Below are 21,367 nucleotides of genomic sequence, written 5' to 3'. Positions count from 1 at the left end.
GCTGAGGATGAGAACCATTTATTTTTAGAAGCATTTCTCTTAAGGTTCAGAAAGCATAGGTCACTTAAATGAACTCAGGACTGCTGTCAGCCATGATAAAAGGCTGAGGACACAGGGGTCTGAGGTCCAGAGGGCTCACACCCCTCCTACCTAGCTTTTGGATTACATTCAGAAAATAGGTTGTTTCCTCTAGTTGAGTCTCTTTAAGTGCTTTCATAGTCATTGACGGTATTCTTTAGCCAAGGCATGAAGCCAGGACATTTAGTGTCTGGCTCCCTACAGAATCTGGCTTCTCCTAGCAGCATGCATGAAGAGCAGAATAAGTGCTCTCCTGCGATGCTTTGGCCCCTTGTTCTGTGCCCCTCAAGTACTGTACAGACGATTTGAGATGTTAATTATAGGAACTGGAAGAAATCTTAAGAGAGGTCAGATGGTTCCTATTTCTTAGACAAAGAAACAGATCAGAAGGTGAAGTGATTTGTCCAAAAATCACATACCAAGTTATTAACAACAGAAATAGGATCCAGACCTTCTGCCTCTGGTTCACATTATGCTTGCATGCTCTCTCTCTTCCTCTCTCTCTATATATATAGAGAGATGCCATTCACTGCCATATATATATAGAGAGAGGGTGAGGGTGAGGGTTAGGGTTAGGGTGGCTCTCTGGACTTCTACACATAACAAATTGGGAAACATAGTGTATTATCATCTTTTCTTTGAGAAAAAAACAATTAGCCTATATAACACAGCTGTTTATTTTTCAGAAAATATTCTATTGTTTATTTCACATATTTCAGAAATATTTCAATGGGTCTTTTCTGTCTCTCCATATTCATAAATGGCAAAGGCAACATGAAGAAGAGGAAACCAAGTGAATGTCACACCTGAAGTTTTGTTTAAAAAAGGGGGGGGGAATCAGACAATGAAGGAAAGATCACAATAGTACGGAAACTGCTTTTTAGAAACTAACCTAATGGACACTGGTTTCTCTGAGTCACCGACTCCAGAGAAGTCACTTCACTTTCTCTCCTTCACAAACATATGCCCACATACCTCCATCAGAGATTCTGGTACAGAGCTCTGACTTCAGTATAAGAGGGCAATTCATATAGCATTCGAGAAATGACCATCTTGATCTGGGCCAAATATATCCTATGTTTTTCCTGTGGATACTGCTAGTGGTAAAGAGGTTACCTATGGGAAGAGCATGGAACTGTCTACCTGGATAATGGTTCAAAGAATTTTAGATGGACTTCCCCTACTGAGGCTTCTGAGTCTCAATTATTTCATCTGTAAACCGTGAATGGTAAAGCGTTATTTCCTTTGGGATTCTGTGTAAATGAGTAATTGTCATACACAGGAAGTTCAGTAAATATTTGTATCATAGCTTCTGTATTCCTAAATACTGTCCTCAGCTGAACATATACTTTCTTAGTTTAGCTGTATCAAAGTCACATGATTTACAGTCATTTTTAATTGATACAATGATTTAGTTTCATTCCTAATTATTATAAAGGCTTATAATGAAAATGGATCATGGGGATAATACTGGCCTCTGAGATTGAAGATGCTGGCCCAGCCTGGACCACATGCTTGACTATGGCATTACCATGGGCAGCAGTTATGTTTCTAATCCTGTTTCATTTTCTGTAGGTTTTTAAAGGGGGTTGGACTAGATGACCTGTTGGGTTCCTTACAATCTAAAAGTTTATGATTATGCATATAAATATGTCTCTTTAACTTGTGCTGAAATGAGTTAATGTACCCTTATTTATTTTATTTATTTATTTATTTGGTCTTTTTAGGGCGGCATGTGCAGCATATGGTAGTTCCCAGGCTAGAGGCTGAATCGGAGCTGCAGCTGCTGGCCTACACTACAGCCACAGAAACATGGGATCTGAGCCCCGTCTGTGACCTACACTGCAATTCATGGCAACACCGCACCCTTAGCCCACTGATCGAGGCCAGGGATTGAACCCGCATCCTCATGGTTACTAGTTTTTTACCGCTGAGCCACAACTGGAACGCCTAATGTACACTCACTTAAAAGCAGATCATGTTCATATATATTCAGTGTTTGACTTTATCATGGTCATTTAATCATACGATATATAGAGAAAGTCCCTTCAATGTATTCTGAATTAAGTGTATATACTAATGGAAATGAGAACTTCATTTCAAAATAAGGATCTGAGTTTCCAGATTTTGAAAGAGCCCCTGAAATTTGCTTAAAGTCAACAAGAAGCTGTTTCACAGATTTCTAAATCAAGGGCCTCAGTATACTTGTATAATTTCCCTCAAGGTAATCAATGTTTAGGCATCCTGAAGCTCCTTCCTGACCCTTAAAAAAGCAACCTATCTTGACCTCTATAGCTGGTTTTAAAACTTCGAAGAAGGCTAGTTAGTGTGGTATAGCAGTGGTACAACATCATCTTGCCACTTTCTAGAACATGCATTTGGAAGCAGAAATGGGATTTCCAAGATTGCTAAATATATGACAAGAGTTTAGGCTTACCCTCTAGGGAGGGAACTAATTCCCCCACTAGACTGATTTTACAGCCTCAACTGCTAGATAAGTCAAATTTTACTTTCAATTTCAGAAAAGCAGCAGTTTGTTGTTCACTGTTCAGGTAAAGCTACCCTTTTCCAACTCACTGTGCTTTCATTTTTTTAATGGCCACACCTGCAGCATAAGTTCCTGGGCCAGGGATTCAATCTGAGCCACAGCTGCAACCTATGTTATAGCTGCAGCAAGGCTGGATCCTTTACCCACTGTGCTGGGCTGGGGACTGAACCGCAGTGTCAAGCCGCTGCAATTGGATTCTTAACCCACTGTGCCACAGCAGGAACTCCACAATCACCCCATTTTATGATGATACGTAAGATACTGGGGATGCCAAGAAGTATGCTGTTGGTGTTATTCTGCACTTGGTTGGTACAGAAGCATTATGGCCTTGTTTGTTTTCTCTCTTCAGTTCTGGATTGATGTTCATGGGGTTATTTAAACAGAATTACTGAAATAGTAATTTTGGAATTTTGATAACTTTGGCAGCTTGATAGGCACTATGAGCAAACAGGCAGTTCATTGGTCTAGGGGCTACGCTTGGGAGATGAGGCAGCCAACAGCATTATTAGGCTCTTGTGCAGCATAGCTATGGCATATACACTGGCTTGTTTTGCTGGTCTTTTAGCCTTTCTCTCTTTTCAGCTTTTAGTGAAAAACTTTTCCTAGGTGTCATTTCTACTCTGGGCATTTATTTACTCATCTAATACATCTTTCTTCCTAAAATTTGACCTATGAAAAGATTTAGGTGGATAGACTGTTCTATGAAATACTTCTTCAGTTTATGATAAAAATTAATGCTCCTGGCTAAAGTCTTCTCATGTCTCTCTTCCTGCACACCCCTCACCCCATTTTCTATAATACCAAACAGTATAGGAACCATGACTGACTTTCTTTTTCATACCAAAGGATATTATAGTGCCTCAAAGCAATCACTAGTTTTATTAGGATTCATCTAGTTTTATTACTTTCATTATAGGTAGAATTTATAGAAAACACAGATTAGTTCAATTGTGATCTGACCCTGAGATCATTTTCCCCAAACAAAAATCCTGTTTCCTATCTTTTCATCAAAGATGAAAGTCTCTTTCTCCCTTACAGTTAACTAATAATTAACTGAAATCAAGTTAATTATTATTAATTATAATATCTGTTGTAACTCTCCCCCATTTATACCTAGAATAAGACAACACAGGATTAAAAAAATCTTGTCCAGTTAGCAAAATACCCAGGATACCTATAACCTAATAGGAAACTTAGAATTATATACGATTTTGTTTACTTCCTTAGCTTATTTTTTTCACCACTTATGTGTTTTGTCCAATGTGTAAGCCTTATTATATTACTGTAGAAGGATTTTTATAGAATAACATAACACATGGCTTTTATCTGAGAAAGAAGGAAAGGTATTTAGTATAGAATAATTATATTTTGGAGTTCCCGTCATGGCTCAGTGGTTAACAAATCCGACTAGGAACCATGAGGTTGCGGGTTTGATCCCTGGCCTTGCTCAGTGGGTTAAGGATCTGGCGTTGCCGTGAGCTGTGGTGAAGGTGTCAGATGTGGCTCGGATCTGGTGTTGCTGTGGCTCTGGTGTAGGCCGGCAGCTGTAGCTCTGATTGGACCCCTAGCCTGGGAACCTCCATACGCCGAGGGAGCGGCCCAAGAAACAGCAAAAAGACAGAAAAAAAAAAGAAGAATTACATTTTATCAATTTTAAGATGTACCTTTTCCACATTTTAATGTCTCTTAAATTGAGATGTGTCTTATGATTGACGGCACATCATTTCCTATTGGCATAACATTTTCTTTTAGTGGTACACAATGTAATAGTGTATCTTACAGTTAATGACATCTTATATTTGATGAACTGTGACATCAGAAAATGGGACATTAAATTTCATGGTCTCTCCAGCTGTAAAGTTCTATTATTATCTAAAAGTTATCAAGATGCAGCAAAATATGCATATACAGAAACAAAAAAAACTATACCTTACTGCTTGCTATATATGTTAGATTGCTATTTGTCTTTACAATAATTTTGTTAAAAAAGACAAGCATGTAATTACACTTTCTTTTTAATATATGTGAAATATGCAAAACATTGGCCAGAAGCTGCAGAAACTTTTATTCTCATAATAGGTGAGGTAAGGATTATCAAAATCTTTCCTTCACCATCTGGCAAAGCATTTCACTCACACTATGGGAAAATGCCTATGAAAAAAGTCAGAATAAAAGACCACATATAAACTAAAAATAGCGGGAATAGATCTGTCTTTCTAAAGTGCTCAGAGGTTTCAGGGTGGAAATAAAAGCTTTGTGATATAGCCATGTAACTACTTTTTGTTAAAGAAATTTAAATGGTATTGTGGAGGTGTGTGTTTTTTCTTTTTCTTTTTTACTCAGCTTCCCAGATTGGAATGAAGAATTTGTGTTCCCCTTATTTGATGCCTCAGACCACTGTGTAGAATGGGGTTTCTCAATCTTAGAACTACTGACTTTTGGGGCCAGATAATCTTCTGTTGTCGGAGCTGTCTTGTTTATTGTAAGATGTTTAGCAGCACCTCTGACTCTACCCACTAGATGCTAGTAGCAGTCTCTCCACCCAATGTGACAATCGAAAATGCCTATAAACATTGGCAAGTATCACCTAAGGTGAATATGCCTCTGGTTGAAGGCTGCTGGCATATATAAAAGAACACATATAAAATGCTATTCTGTGGCTATCCTTACTTTAAGGGTTCTATATATGTGTGTATTTGTGTATGTGTGTGTGTATGAGTTTGTCGGATCACACTTCTATTTGTTTGGATCATAAGATCACTGCTTATACAGAGTATGGCAAAAGAACTGGAAAATTTTGATAGATCAATGGAATATTAATTTACATTTATATGTCATTAGGCCTCAAAAAGAACATTTGGCCAAATTATTTGCAGAATTTGTTGCTAAGCATGGTTTTACTACTTATATAGCTAAATGTTTTATATTTAAGATTTCTGATTAAAGGATGCATTTTGAAAAGTATGTGTGTGTGTGAGAGAGAGAGAAAAAGTCTCTGGGGGAACAAAGAGAGGAGAGAAGGAAAAAGGAGGGGTAGAGAGGAGTAAGAACAGGGAACAAATGGAGGTGAATGACTGAAAAACAATTAGCAACCTATGATGTTGTTGGAAGCATTTTACTTTTTCATGAAGCTGTTTACCAGTGAGCACTTTCATAGTTCTGATGAAACTAAATTATTCTTTTCTAGCAAGTAGTGAGGAATCAAGTTCCTGAAGATTTAATCATTATAAAGGTAGTCTGACTGTGCCTGCATTTCAAAGCTTCATTTTAAGACATCAAAGCTATAATCAGGCTGATGCAGAGCTTATCCCATTAAAAGAATATTAACACCTTAGAATATATTTAAAAATTCTCTGTTTGCCACTTTAACTTTATTGATCCACAAATAAGAAGTTGCTCATAGTGTGAACATATTATAAATGAAATTTCATAGAATAATAAAAACAACACATTAGAGACATTATTTAAGGCCTTAATATGCTTAAAGGTGCAGTTTTTAACATTACTAATGTCTAGAATCCTAATTCAGAAGAAACCTTAAAAAATGACAATGATCACATGATCAAAAATAATGTTTAGGCTTCACTGTGCAAATTGCCTTAGCACAAACTGATGCACGACTACTTTTCCCTGTGCTATCCATACACATGTAATACATGGGAGCTGCAGGGGCAAGGAATGAGGAACATTCTGTTATATATGAGACAATGTTGTGAATGTTAAGACATGAGTCCAGGGCTCATGAAAAGAAAAGATGAAGATTATTATTTTTCTGGATAAGGCAATCTTCTGAGAAAGCTGTTTCAAGTACTGACTTAATATTTAGTTTTTACAACCACCATGGAGAATAGTATGAAGGTTGCTTAAAAAACTAAATATAGAACTACCACGTAATCTATCAGTCCCACTCCTGGGCATATATCTGGAGAAAACCATAATTTGAAAAGATACATGCACCCCAATGTTCATCGCAGCAATAATTATAATCACCAAGACATGGAAACAACATAAATGTCCACTGATAAAGGACGGGGTAAAGAAGATGCAGTGCATATATAAAAAGGAGTATTATTTAGCCATAAAAAAGAATGAAATAATGTCATTTGCAGCAATATGGATGGACCTAGAAATTATCACATTAAGTGAAGTAAACCAGACAAAGATAAATACCATATGATATCACTTATATGTGGAATCTAATAAGAATGATACAGAAGAACTTATTTATAAAGCAGAAACAAACTTGAAGAGTTCGCAATTAAATTTAGGATTGCCAAAAGGGAAACCACGTGGGAGGGGAGGGATAAATTGGGAGGATGGGATTAACATGAACACAGTACTATATATAAAATAGATAACTAACAAGGACCTACTGTATAGTTCAGGGAGGTTTACGCAATGTCTGTAATAATCTATGGGGGGGAGAAGGAATGGATATATGTATAACTGATCCACTTCGCTGTAAATATGATGCTGATACAACATTGCAAACCAATTATACCTTAATAAATTAAAAAACAGTTTTGTGGGAAGGCCTCATAACATAGTTTTATGAAGATTATTTAGAAATGTATTTGTCTTTCCTCTTTTTTGAGAAAGAGGCAAAAAACAATTGGGGCATTCTTTTAAGAAGCAATGAATGCTCTAGTAAATATCATAGGAAAACTCCTTTTTGAAGAATTAGAACTTTGGAAGTAAAAAGAATTCTAGAGATCATGTAATCCAATTTACTTTTACTTCTACAGATGAGGAAATTGAGATCCAGGGAGGTGGTAACCATCTCTTGCACTGGCTATGGCTGCAGTGAACTTAATAACAGGCCCAGATAAAAAGACCTTGAGTCATCAAGTAAATGTTAATTTATGTTCATTATTCACTGATTCCAAACTTGGCTGGGTATCAGGATCACCTGAAAAGCCTGATAATACATTCCTAGGCCCTCCTTAGGCCCCACAAATGAGATAATGTGGGGATAGGTTTAGAAGTCTATGTTAAAAACAAAGTCTTTATAATTCGGAAGCAGCTAGTCCTTGAGTACAAACTTGGGAAAAAGTAAACCGATAAGGGTAACACATACATAATTCCTTTTATAAGATTTTAAGAATAAGAATTAAAAGTTGTAAACCCTTAGCAACTTCAGTTTTAATTGTCTGAAAAACTTGGTTGCAGGCCATTCTGGGTATCTGAAGCATTCCAGTACTGTGTGTGACCCTCCCGGTGCGGGTAGAATGACTAAGAGGTAATGAAGGCAGGGAGATCCAAGGTGCTGAGCGCTGGAATGCTGAGCCACTGTGCTCCATGCGGTCCCTCCCTCAATTTATTTTGGGCTGTTTCCTCACCTTTAAAACAGAACTACCAGATGAGCAGCTACCTTTTGTTCCTAAAATTTGTCTCTTTATGTAAACAGCCTATTTCCCCAATCAGTTATGTGTGTCCTTCAAGTACAAGGACCACATTTCATGACTTCCCATATTCACTGCCTTTTGACAGTGCTTTGCATATTTCAAGAAGTATAGAATAGTGTCTAAGAAAAACGGCTTGGGTATTATAAACTTAGATTTGAATCCATGAGCTTCTACTTTAACTTACTGTGTGACACTGGGCAACTTATTTAATTCCCTCTGCAGCTGGATTTTTTTTATCTGCAAAGGGTATAGAGTACATTGTAAAGCATAAATAATCTTATACATGCAAAGAGCTTAGCATAATGTCTGGAATGTGTTATTCTTAAAAAAAAAAAAAGGGTAGGAGTTCCCGCTGTGGCAGTGGGTTAAGAAGCTGGCATCACTGCAGCTGTGGCTCAGATTCTGTTCCTGGTCTGGGAACTTCTACATGCCATGGATGTGCCCTCCCCACCTCTGCCCAAGAAAGGTATGCAACATGCTCCTGGCTAGGGATATGTGTGTGTTTATATATATAGAGAGAGGATATAATAGTGGAAACAACAAAAATCCCTCTAGCCATGAATTTTTTTGGAGGTGGCAGCACATAGATGACAAACAAGCAAAATAAATAATTCTGGACAGACACAAATACTATAAGGAAATAGTATGATGTGGTAAAGAATGGCTGTGAGAAAGGTGAAATGCAGTAAATAAGAGTGGTCAGGGAACACTTCTCTCAGAGGTGACTCTGAGTTAAGAAAAACAGGATGAGAAGGAGACGGCCATGAAACAAGCTTAGGTAACCATGCTTGAGATGAGGAAAGAGCAAGAACAAAGGCTTTGAGATAGAAACAGCTTCAAATGCTCTAAAAGTAGAAAGAAAGTTAATGTTGCTGGAAGGTAGTGAGAGGGGGTTGATACAGAAGATGAGAGTAAGGTATGCAGGAAGTGCTCAGTAAATGGTTAGAATACAGAAACATGTTAATGTAAGTGCTTTAAATGTTTCTAGCCCTGTAGTGATATGCATTTTGTGGACTTATCTTCATTTTTTTTTTTTACTTTGCATTTTTCTTTCCTCCTTTCAGTCTTGGTCTTCCTGCCCATTGGCTCCCTTAGTTCTGGGAGCTTAGGTTTTCCAATTTCCTTGATAAGATTTCAGTCAAAGAATAAGCTATTTATTGTAGCACTATTCTTGAGAATGAATGAATAAACTGGAATAGTTGAGAGGTAAGGGAAGTGGAGACTGAAAATCTGGAATTTCTTGCAAAAAATCAGTTGGGTGCTTTTCTTGCTTCCTGCCTTAAACCTATACAGTGAAACCCTTTCCAGACACAGACAGCAGGAGACTAAGGGCAGATGCACAGCAGGCAAACTTGTGGGAAAAACACTTTTTTTTTTTCCTTCAGGAGCTTAGGATGACATACTGTGGGTCCCTGACCTCTCCCAAGCTGGTGACTGGCAGGTCTTGTTGTCTGGTGTTTCCTGACACACTCTGTTGCCTTTTAATATGAGGGCTAAGATGTCAGGTCAGGGGCTGCCTCAAAAACTGCCAGTGACAGGCACAAGATACAGAAGTGAGACTGGAAGACTGGACGTGAATTTGGAGGATGCAGACTTTGCACCATAGGAAAGGAAGTATAGGCAGGAGTGCATCTATAATGAAAAGCATTAGCAATGGAAAATTGGGATTATGAACTTTGTAGGAAATAAAATCATCATTACCTTCTCTGACATGATAAATGTGGAATTTAGCTTCTTTATATTTCATTTTTCCTTTCTCTACTCTTGCCACTGTTTTATTAATTATTTTTTAAATTTTCCTATTGGTTACTTTAATATTCATAAATTTTTAATAGTATTTTTATTCTTTTCTTTACACTGCTACTATTTCAATATCTTTAGATAATCAAAGGTGGTAACATTTACACTGTCACTACAGTTTAAAAAAAAAAAGCACTTATCTGCTTTGACCATTAGTCGCTTCAAGAATTAAAATCTGAATATTTGAACCTATGCCAATTTTAGAATGTTTCAAATTTCAAGGACCAACGGATTATCTTTCCCCTTTTTTAGATCAGTTGCTAAAAACCGTTATTACCTTTAGTTTGTGCATGTCTGCATTGAGACTTTTCACATATTTTCCCTCCATGCAGTTGCCAATTGCTTCTTCCTTTTAAACAAAAAGAAACCATAACTTTTCTTGTTCCTAAGATCATCCAACTTCTTAACCATTGTTAAAAAAAATTGACATTTTTGTTAGACATTCTCCTTGATTGAGAGTCACATAATTTGTACAAATTGCTATAGCAATAACTATCATGGAAATATTTTCAAGTCATTGAAATTTTGGATCCTGTGTGTTGGATGCTCTTCCTCTTTTTTTCTAGAATTCTTCTTCTAATACTTTTTCAGAAAGACTCTGTGGAAGGTAAAATTTCTAATCTTCCCATGTCTGAAAACATCGTCTTTATGAATGATTGATTATTCGTCTGAATGTAGAATTATAGGTTCAAAGTCATTTTGCCCTCGGAATTTTAAAGACACTGTTACATTGTTTTTAGCATTCATTGTTGTTGGTAAAAAATCTTCTGATGTTAACTTGATTTATTATACCTTTGCAGGTAATCTTTTCTTTTCTTCTCATGGAAACTTTCAAGATCTTTTCTTTTTCCTAGGGGTTCTGAATATTCATGATGATGTGCTTAGATGTGATTCATTTTATTCATCAACTTTACCACTTAGTTGGCTTTTTTAGACTTTTCCACTTAGTAATTTTCTTTTATGATGGCTTAAAACTATTTTCTCCTATCTATTTTCTCTTTCTGGAACTTTTATAGTTAGACTTTCTAGACTGATGTTTGTATTTTTTAACTTTTCTTTCATTTTCCATCTCTTTTTCTTTTTTACTTTACTTTCTAGAGGATTTTATTTATTTTTTAAGTTTTATTGAAGTATAGTTAATTTACAAGGTTGTGATAATTTCTGCTGTATAACAAAGTGACCCAGTCACACACAGACACATATCCATTCTCTCTCGGATTCTTTTTCCACATAGATTATCACAGAATACTGACAGATAATCTGGGTAGAGTTATCTATCTGCTACAGCAGTTCCCTGTTGGCTAATCGTTCCATATACCTCAGCGTGCACATGCCAATCCCAAACCCCCAGTCCATCCCTCCTACCCCTGCACCTGTCCCCTTCGGTAACCATAAGTTTTTCAAAGTCTGTGAGCCTGTTCTGTTCTTTTTCTTTTTACTTTACCTTCTAGATTTTATTTTTGCTACCTTTTTAAAAAGTCAGATTAGTTTTCATTTAGTAGTCTCTTACTTTCCACAAACTCTTCTTTGCTCTGCTTCTTTTTCATAATTGAGTATTCATTTTCTTAAATCTCTTTGAAACTATTAATATATCTATTAAATTGTCATCTGTTCCCTGAATTATTGCTGTTTTTTCCAGTTTCAGTTATTTTGCTTGTTCATAGCAGATCTTCTTTATGCTACCCATTCATCTCAAATGTGGTCCTTGTTAGCTATCACTTTTATGACTGAAGGCTAGGTTAATGTATACAGCTAGATCGCATGGACTCTTGTGGTGGACGTGTAGGCCTAGCTTCTTAGTAGACTTCCCCCTTGACTGTCAGGCTCCATTCACTTTAGAATGCCTTAGAAGGAAGCTGGTAGTCTGTGACTCAGCCTAGACCTTCACTCTGGGAGAACTAATAACCATTTTGAAATTTCAGGTCTTTCCAGGCATTTCTTTCAATTTCTACAGAATAGGCCTTGGTTTTCAACTTGGGGATAAATGTGATCTCTGAATGTAAAAAGAGCATGTGCCAATTCTGTAAATGTTTAGAAGGAAATCCTTCAATTTATCACCTTGATGTCTACCTCATTTTCTGCTTCCACTCTTGAAACTTACTGATTTGAGCTTAAAATCTTCTGGAAACCCTGCTTAATGAGCAGTTTCTATCTCTTTTATAGCCTTCTGAGCATGTCCTGGGCTTAGCTGCCACCATTCTGGCTTATCATCAGTATGAGCCCAGAAAATTATCACATTTCTGGTAAACTACTTCATCTCATTCCCTCTTCTATTTATTTACCGACATTACAGTTGGATGTGGAAGGATGAGGTAGAGAAACACATGCTCAATTCACCGAGTTTAACAGAACTCAAACTTAGGTCTTCTGATTAGTCTTCTTCCCCTTATACCTAAAACATGGGCATTGTTTTCAGTTCTTTTACTTATTAGGTGTATTCCTTAGGATGCCATTTCACCTCTTTTTATCTCAAATTTCTCAACAATTATATAGGGAGAATGATATTGACCATATATAGTTGTAATATAAATTGGGGAGAATAATATGTCACATAACAGTTTCAATGAGGATGTTTTAAGGGTGTGTAGCGTAGTCTTACTCATAATGTGCAGTCAATAAATGATAACTTAAACAAAGGGTTCAAAGCACACAAGTCAGCTCTATATTTAGTTCATATCTTGGGTATTTAACCAATGATCTTTAATTAATTAATTAATTAATTTATTTATTTTTTGGTCTTTCTGCCTTTTCTAGGGCCGCTCCTGTGGCATATGGAGATTCCCAGGCTAGGGGTCTAATCAGAGCTGTAGCCACCGGCCTATGCCAGAGCCACAGCAGCACGGGATCCGAGCCGTGTCTGCAACCTACACCACAGCTCAAGGCTACTCTTTATTTTAAATTGCAATGGGAACATTTTAATTTTATTTTATAGCTTTATTTACTGTTAGTATTTTTAAATCAGAAGAATTCATTAGCACAAGCTATATATCTTTCTCTGAAAAATTACTAAAAATAGCTGACATGTACCTTATGTGTAAAATATTAATCCCTTGGTATTGTCATTGCTGTAGTTCAGGTTTGATCCCTGGCCCAGGAATTTTCACATGCTGTGGGTGCAGCCAAAAAAGAAAAAAAAAGTCACTTAGAACAAAAAACTGTGCAGATTATCAGATGGGTAATTTGATTTGAAGATTTATATGAATAAGAACCAATATGAAAAAGAAATTTAACGATTTAAGAACTTACTACCAAAAAATAACCTTCACTTAGCTGTTGTAGCCAAGCACTAACATAAATGACTTGTTCAATGAAATCACCAGAAACTCAAGGTATAAAATCATTATTGTATATTTTAGGACAGATTAGTGTTCATATTAGACATTTATTTTCTCTGACAGAATATACTTTGTTCTTATTTTTTTTCTTCCTTAGTAATTAAAAAAAGTATGTCTTTGGATACATAACTTTTTTGAACATTATTTTCCCCATCTATAAAACAAGAAAAGTACTTTCTCTTTAATAGAATTGTTATTTGAATAAAATGAGTCAACATAGGTGATATCTTTGTACTGGGTTCCCTGACAAGGACTGTTCTACCTCATTTAGAAATGGTCATATTCAATGAGGTGATATAAGAAACACTGTGAATTTGAATAAAATAAACTGTCCTCTTGTCATTTAAAATTGAGATAGAATGTAGTTCAAAATTATTCCAGTGAAAGAAAAACATAAAATGAGACATTAGTCAGCTATTTCTGCAAACACAGCAAATTCTTTAGGTAGACAATAATTTATTACAGAATTTTAAACCCTAGCTTTTAAGATACATACTGCACTTAACTTTGAAAAAGTATCACCTTTAGGACCCCCAATACAAAGACTGTATATTTGTGAATGGAGAATAGATGTCCCCCTGATTTATCTTACTTCATGTTCTATTTACTGGTTCTCTTTTTTAGAAAAATCAAACAAATTATTTTCTCCACGCAAATACATACATCTTCCTAAGGAAGGTGTGACCTGATTGCCAAGAAGCCTTCCAAGAACAAGACAGACAGATGGAAGACATGTGTCACTATGTAAAGTTTTGGCAAGCTTCTCTGCACATGTCAGCTGCAAAGTAGTGTGGGGGAAGAGAACATTTTCTCGTTTAAGACAGATTTGTCAAATTCTAGATATTCTAGAGAGGATCAGACTGTGTTCTTGGTTCTCTCGTACTTATAATTATGGGTTTGAGCTAGCTGACAGAGATGTTTATGTGAGCAGTGTTTTCTGAGGCCTCAAGTGAGGAAGTTGCCCAAAGATGACTGAAACAGGAATCTAGAGTCTTCTACAGTTATATTATAACAAAAAATAAATCACTTTGTCCCTTTTATTAATTAATTTTATTTTATTTTGGTCATACTTGTGACATGTGGAAGTTCCTGGGCCAGGGATGGAATTCACGCGACAGCGGTAACTAGAGCCACAGCAGTGACAACGTCAGTCTTTAACCTGCTCAGTCACCAGGGAACTCTTCTTTGCCCCCTTTAAAAAGTCTTTTTTCCCTTGATCCCACCACATTAGCAACTAACCTGGAAGTGTGCTCTTCTGTTCATGTCCTATTTGTATGCAAATCATGTTAGTTAAATAATTGCTATATATCTCATTATTCTGCTTACTTTTAATTTATAAAATTCTGTTTCAAAAATCTCTTCCTGCTGCTACATATCCAACCAGCCCATTTCCCTACTGCTACCTAGTACTCTACTGCTGCACAGCATGTAGAAACTGTTCAGTTCTAGGTATGGACACCCGGATTGTCTTCTTCTCCTTGCCATTACAGTAACACTGTGGTGAGCTTATATACCCTTTACAGGCTTGCATGAGAAGTGAAGTGTAGGATTTCTGTGTCACAGGAAGGGGTGAATGTAATTTTACAAAATATTGCCAAGATTGCTCTCCAGACAGGCTGCATCAGTCTATGTACCTACCCGCAGGGAGGCAGCCTATAGCCTCACATTCCTGCCAGCACTTGGCATTATGTAGCCTTCTAACTTTTTGCCAGTTTAATAAATGTAAAGTGATATCTCACCATTATTTTAATTTGCATTTCTCTGATTACTAATGAGCTTAAGTGTCTCTTCATGTACTGGTAGGCCTGTTAGGTTTACTTTTTGTGTAAACTGCTGCTTTATAGCTTTGGCCATTTCCTGCTGTGAGTCTTATATTTTTGTTGTATTGCAAGAGATCCTGGTGTATTATAGATTTTATTTCCTTGTCAATTTTAGACATTGCAAAATCCCTCAGTCTGTTATCTTTCCGTTAAGTCTGTCTATAATAATTCCCCCTTAATGGAATTTTAAACATTTTCTGATGTTATTGATCAAAATTTTGCCTTACACTTTATGCTTTTGGGTTTCACTTAAGAAGTTTTGCAATGCCTTGCCACGGAAATATTCTGTTGTTAGCAACTACTACCTTTAAAGTTTTACCTTTCACAGTCAGGTCTTTAACATCTTTATACATGGCACTGGGTAGTGATCCAATTATTATTTTTACCATTCAGTGATCCATGTTTCCACCACTATCAGCCTTTATCATACCTATAAGTGCTTTATATGCATATGTAGGTCTGAGTTCTCTACTTTGTTCCACTGCTTTCCATGTTTGTTTTCCTGTCAATACTATTATGTTTTATTGCCATGGTTGGGTAGTATGTCTCAATATTTGGTTGGGGAAAGCCAACTTCGTCTCCTTTTCATAGGTGACTTCTATTTTTCTACTTAAATGTCAAGTAAGCTATCAAGTTTCTTTTAAAAAATCTATATAGAATTTTGATTGGTTCTGCATTAAATTTATAGGTCCAGGTGATAAGAACTTTTTTTTTTTTTTGACTTTTTATCTTTTTAGGGCCACAGACGGGGCACATGGAGGTTCCCAGGCTAGGGGTCTAATTGGAGCTTTGCTGCCAGCCTATGCCAGGGCCATAGCAACACCAGATCTGAGCTGCGTCTGCGACCTACACCACAGCTCACGGCAATGCCAGATCCTTAACCCGCTGAGCAAGGCCAGGGATCAAAACCACAACCTCACGGTTCCTAGTTGGATTCATTTCCACTGCGCCACAACGGGAACTTCGAAAACTGAAATTTTTAATACAGTTATTCCCCTTCAGAGCATGAGATGTGTCTCCATCTATTCAGATCATCTATTTTGTCCTTCATTACAGTTACAAAATTTCTCAGTAAAGGTTTTTTGTATTCTTGAGTAAGTTAACTACTAGAGAATTTATGGGTTCTGTTGCTATTTTAAATGGTATATTTCTAGTTAAAACTTTTTGTTGGAGCTTGCTGGTATAGAGAAATGCTACTGATTTTTGTACAATGATCTGGTATCCATCAACCTTGCTGAACTTTCTTACCGTTTTCATATTTGTTTGTTGATTTTATTGATAGATAAATGATCATATCATCTACAAATAATGATAATCTCTTCTGATCTTCATCTCATTTTTTTTCCTTATAGAATTAGTCATGGCTTTCAGTAATTATGCTAAATGGCATCAGTGATAGTAAACATTTTTGACTCTAAAGGAACATCCTAAAGAAAAAGTTTTTCCTTTAAGCACTGGGTTGATAGCAGTAAGTTTTACCAAGAGTTTCTTTCTATTTCTAGTATACTGTTAAAAAAATTAGGTGTTATAACTTTGTAAAATGCCTTTTTACATTGATTATAACAATAATATAATTTTTAATCACTTCTTCTATTAGTGCTCTGGATTTTATTGATATATTTTCTGATATAAAAATATTCTTTTATTTTTAAGATATACTCTAGTGAGCCATGATGTATAATTATCTTAATATATTTTAATATTTGCTTAGCCAATATTCCTTTAGGATTCTTGGATCTATGCATAGTTAAAAAGGAACAACTTTTTTTTTTTTTTTGTCTTTTGAGGGCCGTACCTGCAGCATATGGAGGTTCCCAGGCTAGGGGTCCAATTGGAGCTATAGCTGCCAGCCTATGCTACAGCCACAGCAACACCAGATCTGAGCCGCGTCTGTGACTTATACTACAGCTCTTGGCAACACCGGATCCTTAATGCACTGAGTGAGGCCAGGGACTGAACCCATAACTTCATGGTTGCTAGTTGGATTCATTTCTGCTGTTCCATGATGGAACTCCCCAGGAACTTTTTTTTTGGTATCATCTTCATGTGGTTTGGAATCAAAACCATATAAAATTAGACAGTTTTGGTTCTTTTTTGGTTTTAAGAACTTGTAAAAAATAACTTTTGCTTAAGAATTTGGTAGAATTCATATACAAAACCATGTTTGTAGGGCTAAAGCCTTTCTGGGATGTGACTTGACTCAAAATTTTTTTCTGCCTATGGTTGTATTGTTTTTTTGTTTGTTTGTTTGTTTTTGTCTTTTTGTCTTTTTAGGGCTGCACCCGCAGCATACGGAGGTTCCCAGGCTAAGGGTCGAATCAGAGCTGTAGCCGCCGGCCTACACCACAGCCACAGCAATGCCAGATCTGAGCCACGTCTGTGACCTACACCGCAGCTCATGGCAACGCTGGATCCTTAAGCCACTGAGCGAGGCCAGGGATTGAACCCACAACCTCATGGTTCCTAGTCGGATTCATTTCTGCTGCGCCATGACAGGAACTCCTGTATTCAAATTTTGTATTCTGTCTTGGGGAAAATTTGGCATTTTACATCGTCCATCAGCTTATCCTTTTAGTTCATTTCCTCAAGTTTTCAAAAATATGTTACAGAATAATTAATCATAATTCTGTTTTTTAAAACATTCTTTTGTATCTATTCATTCTGTGTACTGTTTAATTGCCTACTTCTTGTTTATTTGAAAACTTCCTCATTAATTCTTGAATCTCCTTATTTGTTCAAAGAAATTTGGTTTTTCAGTAACTAAATTTTTTAAACTATTTTAAAATATTTTTAGACTTTCAGAAGATTAGCAAAGATAATACAGAAAAATTCCCATATACATTCATCCAGCTTCCTATAACATTTACATATTACATAAAATTGTCAAAACTAATATTAGTACAACACTATTAACTAAACTATAAGTTTTATTCAGATTTCCTCAATTTTTCTACTAATGTTCTGTTTCTCTTCTGAGAGCCAAAATAGGATACCATATTTTATAGGCTGAATCATGTTTCCTCCAAATTCATTTGTAGATGTCCTAGCTCTTAGTACCTCTAAGTGTGACTATATTTTGAGACACGATCTTTAAAGAGGTAATTAAGTTAAAATAAGGATTTAGAATGGGCCTTAATCCAGTACATTATCATAAGAAGAAATCAGGGCGCAGGACCATACAAAGAGGAGACCATGAGAAGAAATAGAGAGATGGCCATCTACAAGCCAAGGAGAGAGGCCTCAGAAGAAACCTAGCCTAATGACATCATAATTTTGGGCTTTTAGATTCCAGAATTATGAGAAAATAAATTTCTTTTGTTTAAAACACCCAGTCTTGGTACTTTGTTTGGCAACCCTAGCAAACTACTATATCACGTCCAATCTGTGATAGTTTCATAGTCTTTCCTTGCTTTTAAATGATATTATCATATGTTATTAACCATCAGTTGACACTTTTGAAGAATACTGGTAAGGTATTTGTTGAATATCTCTCGATTTGGATTTGTCTGATGGATTCTCATGATTAGACTGAAGTTATGGACTTTTGGGAAGAATACAGCAGAGAGGAAACACGCCTCTCACTGCATCATACCAGAGTACATAGTATCAATATGTATTATTGGTAATGCCTTCATTCCTTGGTTACTGTGGTGTATGTCAAGTTTCTCCACTCTACAGTTACTATTTTTGCCTTTCTCTATTTTATTCTAAATAATTCACTAAGTTAGGCTCACACTCAAGGGAAGGTGAATTAACTTCTCCCTGGAGGAGGAGCATCAAAGAATTCTGGACATATGTTAAGACCACTACAGTAATGAATAAATGTTTGGGGGGAAATGCTTTGAGCTTATTCAGATATCCTGTTTCTTAAGGTTTTTCCCATTAATTTTAGGATTTATCAGCAGGTCTTGCCTGCAACAATTATTAGTGTGGTATTCTAATAATAATTTTTTTATTTCCCTTGTTCCTTCTAAATTTATGGGTTGAAATTATTTTGTAACAAAGAGTTATGTCCTCTTCCTCATTTATTTGCTTAGTCATTTATTTATGAGTATGGATTTAAGAATGCTTATTTTTGGGGGTTGAATACAATATCATCATTATTTATTTCACTGCTTAAACTGCTCCAACTCTCACAATTGGGAACTCTTTTAAGTTGGCTCGTGTGTTCTTCTGACATGCCCTTGTTCTTGTTTTCTGAAAATGATGCTTTAGGTGTAACCTGTATTTTCCCTGCCCCAGGAGAATTTCTCTAAACCTTGCTATAGAATTTTTTTACTTGTAGTGTGTTCACTGCCAGTCAAATTTATCCATTCATTTCTTTTTCAACCTGAGGGTTATTTAGGGATTTATTTTTATTTTCCAGACATGTGAGATGTATTTAAGCTATCATTTTAAGAAACTTAATTTATAATTTAATATACTATGACTTAAGGAAATAATGTATATGATACTGATCCTTTGGAATCTGAGGCTCCCTCTGAAATTTTATCTCTGGTTTATTTTTGGCAAATAGTTGGTAAATACTATGTACATGTTAAAACAAAGTGAATTATTTACCACAGGAAGAGCTGAATATATACCTAAGCAGCTTAAGTAATTATAATTATAATGTAATAATTATAATGTTGAGATATTTGCTAAATGCTTCTTTCTGTTCGATCCCATCAGTTTCTCAGAGAGGTATGTCAGAATTTCCAGCTACAACTGTTTTACTATTTCTCTCATGTCAATTGTTGATAAAAACACACACAAGCACACACATATGCACTTGGGGCATATATGTTTTTGGTGGCTACATCCTCTTAACTCACTGTTTCTTTTCTTAATATACAGTGTCTATATTGGTTAGATGTTCCAGTTACCTATTTCTGCATAACAAATTACTGAAAAACATAGGGGCATAAAACAAGCATTTTATTTTTCTCACAGTTCTGTGGATCACAAACCTGGGAAGGGTTTTGCTAAGCAGTTTGTTTCTAATGTATGTAGTATCAGCTGGGGCTTAAAGATCCACCTCTAAGATGGGTACTTTTACAAAAAAATTTTTTAAAGAAAATATCTCTTTGATTTTTTAAAACTCAGTGAGTTTTATTACAATTACAGTTGTACAACCATCATCACAACCCAATTTTAAAACAGTTCTGGGAGTTCCCGTCGTGGCGCAGTGGTTAACGAATCCGACTAGGAACCATGAGGTTGCGGGTTCGGTCCCTGCCTTTGCTCAGTGGGTTAACGATCCGGCGTTGCCGTGAGCTGTGGTGTAGGTTGCAGACGCGGCTCGGATCCCGCGTTGCTGTGGCTCTGGCGTAGGCTGGTGGCTACAGCTCCGATTCGACCCCTAGCCTGGGAACCTCCATATGCCGCGGAAGCGGCCCAAGAAATAGCAACAACAACAACAACAACAATAATGCCGAGGGAGCGGCCCAAGAAATAGCAACAACAACAACAAAAAAAGACAAAAAAAAAAAAAAAAAAAAAAAAACAGTTCTGTCCCAAACCCCTAGCCCATTCCTCTGTGTCTCCCCCCCAACCTGTCTCCTTTGGTAACCATAGGTTTTTCAAAGTCGGTGAGTCAGTTTCTGTCCTGTAAAGAAGTTCATTGTATCCCTTTTTAAGATTCCACATATAAGTGATAGCATTTGACATCTGTGTCTCATTATCTAACTTCACTTAGCATGATAATTTCTAGGTCCATCCATGTTGCTGCAAATGCCATTATTTTATTCCTTTTTATGGCTGAATAATATTCCATTAGGAACCCTCCCCCCCAAACTCATTCTATGAGGCCACCATCACCCTGATACCAAAACTAGACAGAGATACCACAAAAAAGAAAATTATAGGCCAATATCACTGATGAACATAGATGCAAAAATGCTCAACAAAATACTAGCAAACCAAATTCAGCAATATGTTAAAAGGATCGCATACCATGATCAAGAGGGATTTATTCCAGGGATGCAAGGATTTTTCAGTATCTGCAAATCAATCAGTGTAATACACATTATCAAACTGAAGAATAAAAACCACATGATCCTCTCAATAGATGCAAAAAAAGCTTTTGACAATGTCCAGTGCCCATTTCTGGTAAAAACCCTCCAGGAAGTGGGCATAGAGGGAACCCACCTCAACATAATAAAGGTCATATATGACAAACTCAGAGCTAACATCATACTCAATGGTGAAAAGCTGAAAGAATTCCTGCTGAGATCAGGAAGAAGACAAGGATGTCTGCTCTCACCACTACTATTCAACATAGTTTTTAAAAATTTTTGATCCTATTTTTTTCCATTTTTAAAAAATTAAAAGTATAGTTGTGTCAATAGATGGCTTCCTTACTCATATATCTGGCAACTGGGCTGAGATGTTTGGAATAGC

General features: G+C 36.3%; 1 protein-coding gene and 1 long non-coding RNA gene across 5 annotated transcripts in view; one reads left to right on the top strand and one right to left on the bottom strand.

Moving 5' to 3' along the window:
• GPR158 (G protein-coupled receptor 158) overlaps nucleotides 1-21,367 on the top strand; it is a 340,973-nt gene that overhangs the window by 3,630 nt on the left and 315,976 nt on the right. The window lies entirely within an intron of this gene.
• Nucleotides 1-21,367, bottom strand: part of LOC102166141 (uncharacterized) — a 123,829-nt gene that overhangs the window by 98,720 nt on the left and 3,742 nt on the right. For 2 of the 3 annotated variants that reach the window (XR_014818025.1, XR_014818023.1), the window contains exon 2: nucleotides 10,109-10,180. The exons of the other annotated variant lie outside the window; for it this stretch is intronic. This is a non-coding gene — a long non-coding RNA (uncharacterized LOC102166141). The remainder of the gene's footprint in view (nucleotides 1-10,108; nucleotides 10,181-21,367) is intronic. 3 annotated transcript variants of the gene reach the window in all.

Source organism: Sus scrofa, chromosome 10, assembly GCF_054392235.1.
Source record: "Sus scrofa isolate SSC_HxYL_T2T_F1_AM1 chromosome 10, Sscrofa_HxYL_maternal_Yorkshire_Landrace_v2.0, whole genome shotgun sequence".
In the NCBI taxonomy this organism is placed as follows: Eukaryota; Metazoa; Chordata; class Mammalia; order Artiodactyla; family Suidae; genus Sus; species Sus scrofa.
Note: the sequence above shows the minus strand (reverse complement) of the source record. Positions and strands in the feature narration are given on the sequence as shown.